We start from the raw sequence: 3,990 nt of genomic DNA, 5'->3' as shown, positions 1-3,990 counted from the left end.
AATCAGTTTTCCAGTTCTAAGTTCTCTCATTTTTATGATATAAAATGTTGGACATTTGGTGGTTGCTGTCCTAGCTCTATTGCTATTTATGCATTGGTTAAGGGTGAACTGCGGGTGACCATGCAGGACCCATTCTTAACCACTTATTTTGCATACAAATCCAAATTAGACTCAAGGTTCAGTATTCCACTATGTGGAATGGAGAAGCAAATCTAGAAGATTCCATTGTTGGAGCATCACAGCCTGTCTTAGCAACATTTGATTTACCTGAAATGTTCATGCAACTGAGTGTTTATTTTTTTTTTTGCACATGAATATTTTTATTGCAATGAACAACGTATTCGAAATAATTCCAATTCATATTACAAATGTAACTAAAAAAATAAATATCCAATCGTTCTCTATGTTTAAGAATGATAGTCCTTTTTATGGAAGAAACAGGCTTTGAGGCCGATTTCTGTATCACATGTTGTTTTTTTCCAGTAAATTGGGCAGATCGCATTTCCCATTATAATGATGGGAAACGCAATCTGGTTAATAAATGTGGATTAAAGGGTTTGGAGCCTAATTCAGCATGGATCACTAAGTTGATAAAAATCAGGTCTGTGATTAAATATTTGCCACTCATAAAGAAAGAAAATAAAATGCACATTGCAGAAATTGCAAATGCATCGCAAACTGTGATACATGTGCAGATCCATTCGCAAAGAACGGAACGTTGAACAGTACTTTACATCTGCGCCAGTCAAAGGTTTCTACAATTCTGCTAAAGCCACAGTCTGGAATGGTAACCCCTGATGTCATAGCCCCATATCTCCCAACATGACCCTTTCCAGGAGGGACACAATGCTCTGTTTCTGGACTTTCCTCTTAATTTATGATTACCATCACCTGTTTTGAACAGGTTAAGTGACCAGACAGGCATTTTAATACAGGTGATGGTAATCCTAAATTAAGAGGGCAGTCCAGGAACAGAGCATTGTGTCCCTCCTGGAGAGGGTCATGTTTGGAGGTATGTAGTCCACCCAAAAGAATGCCTGGGATTTCTGCATTTGAACAAACACTCCAATAAATAACAGATTGCTGTCAATCACATAGCAGTTGCATTGAAGCGGAGGGGGTCATTCTGGTTTGTTTGCAATAACAAACTCCTTCTTTAATGGAAAAAAAAAAACATTTGCATTGCTGCTGGGGCAGATGTAACATGTGCAGAGAGAGTTACATTTGTGTGAGTTATTTTGTTTCTATGCACAGTAAGTACTGGCTGCTTTATTCCTACACTGCAATTTAGGTTTCACCCCACCCAAATCTAACTCTCTCTGCATGTTACCTCAGCCTCTGTTGCCTCAGCCTCTCCAGCAGTGCACATGGTTTTGTCTATTAAAGAAGGAGTTTTCTTTTGCAAACCAACCAGAATCACCCCCAGAATGTGTCTGCAGAATAATTTGCAACTTGCAGGCGCACATGTGCGGTCATTTAATAATCGACTAGATTGCATTTTCTCAATTTAGCGATCCATCCTAAATTAGGCGTGTTCAGCAGTTTTTCCCGAAAACTGCTGTAAAAACCCTTTTAATGCATTTATGGGATACTAAAATAATGTGAATCAGGTGGCACATTAGTTACAAATCTGCCCATTAATGTCTCAATGTAAAATGTCTCCCTACAGTACAGTACATTCCCTATAAACACCTGTAATATATGGCAGACTATGCAATCTTTTGGATTTGAAAGTCTGATGGGAAATGCGTACTCTATATCGGGTCAGGTGGGGTGAGTAAAAGGGGGGTAGGAGAGGGTAAGACGGATAGGTGTCCCTGCAGGCCTTAAGGCATAGTCCCAGACCACCGTACCCTTATCCCCCAATTGATATTTACATCCCATTTGTGACCATCAATAAATCCAGTTAATCCCGCTATCGCTTACAGTGTCATATTTTTCACACTACACCTAGTAAACATAGTGAGACTCACACAATTCTCACCCTCTCCTACCCCCTTTTCCCCACCCCACTTGACCCGATATAGAGTACGCATTTCCTCTCAGACTTTCAGTTATTGGCCTGTGTTATACTGTAAATGTGTTAAGGTTTGTGTTATTACATTTGGCAGGTGTTATTATTTACAGTGTAGATGTATGAAGCAGTGATTAGGAGGATAAGTGATAAAGTGCCTGTTAGTCTATCACTGGCCAATCAGCTCCAGCTCCAGCCTGTCACTTAACAGTCATTAGCTGATTGACTGAGATAAAGTACCAGTCACTTCTCCTCCCTTATCACTGCTTCATATATCTACCCCAGGGTGTCTGATATATGGAGCCTCCGAACAAATGTAAAATATATAAGGGAAATTTTTATTCGAACGATAACTGACAAATTTTACTAATGTTGTAGAGTAAAGCCCCAACAATTAGGATTACTTAATGCAAATGATCGGTACTGACGAAGTTGGGCAAATTCCATGGTGCTATTGCACTGCTGATGCAATAAAGACATCACTGAGAACCATTCTGTAAAGCATAATTATTTATTCATCACAATTCAATATAATACAATACCTAATAAAGAGACACATGTCTCTCTGATCTCTGTGTCATGTTGACTAGCCAAAGACACGACCACTCTGCTCGTTCGGCCCTTTGGGTGTGGTTGTTTGAATATTTATGTTACGCCGTTTTTGGTAGAAACTCCTAATACATCATCTTGGCCCTACCCATGCCTATGTATTGTCATTTCTATCTGTGTTGTGCTTTTGGCCCATATCATGTCTATCTGGCAATGTTACACATGTCTTGTGATTTAGCTATGTGCGCAAAAGATCACTTTGAAGGGACTGAAGATTGAGCCACATATCATCCTGTTATTGTCATGATCTCAGAAAATCTGGATATAATCTTAGTCAATGTTACAAAATGGCCGCTCTTATGACATGATATTGAAATAAGCATATAGATGTACAATGGCTAGAACCATATACCTTTAACAATTCCACCCTTATACATGTGCCCTGTCACCTCCATGGAACTTGAAGTTCATTCAACATCATCTCATACTAGTGCTCAATTATTCACTTCCTTGAAGTGACCTTCTGACAATGTCATAGGCTATATTTATAAATTGTGTAGATAATCAAAATTGGTATTTTTATCACAAGAATAAACTTTGTCACTGAACACATTATATTTGACTATCATTTTTTTCATTTTTGGGTCTAACCATGACTATCATGCATCATTTACAGTATTTTATCATTATGTAATCTTCTATATTTCGCCTTCATAACATGAATTTGTAACATTACCAGTCAAAAAAATACAACAAAATTTAACTTTAAAACATCAAACAATATTCCCTGGATTGTGTCGTTAAATAGTCCGTTCGTTGCTTTTAAGATTTTAGATTATGTCTATCATATTTAAAAGTGTCATCATAAAGTTCAGTAACATTGTCCATAAATTGTGCAAAATCAATTCTTTCTTGCTGATTGTCCAAATAACCACCATTTCCATACTTGCCAAGGTGGTATCCATATGATTTTTACTGGAGAATTGATAAATGGAATATATTTCCTAATAACCGGATTAAAGTCTCGTTTAACCCCTTCCCGACATTTGACGTATATATACGTCATGGCCGGGAAGTACTTCCCGACACATGACGTGTATATACGTCATGGCTTCTAACTGTCACTGCGTCTAGAGACGCAGTGACAGAGGGACGATGTCTGCTGTCCCTGACAGCAGACATGTCCCTGCATGCCCAGGGGGGGCTGCGATGCCGCCCCCCCGTCGGCGATCGCTGTGATTGGCTGTTCAGTGTGAACAGCCATTCACAGCGTTTTCTGTGTCACCGGCGAATAACGTTCGCCGGTGACACAGGGATCGGAGGTGATTGGTGCTGTAAAGTACAGCACCAATCACCGCGGGGTGTAAGGGTGACACTGGTGTCACCCCACCTCACCCCGCCCGCCCCCAAAGGCCGTGATTGGTTCG

This window comes from Crinia signifera, chromosome 7 (genome assembly GCF_055691185.1).
Source record: "Crinia signifera chromosome 7, ASM5569118v1, whole genome shotgun sequence".
NCBI lineage: Eukaryota > Metazoa > Chordata > Amphibia > Anura > Myobatrachidae > Crinia > Crinia signifera.
The sequence above is the reverse complement of the archived record's forward strand: the minus strand, read 5'-3'. Positions refer to the sequence as shown.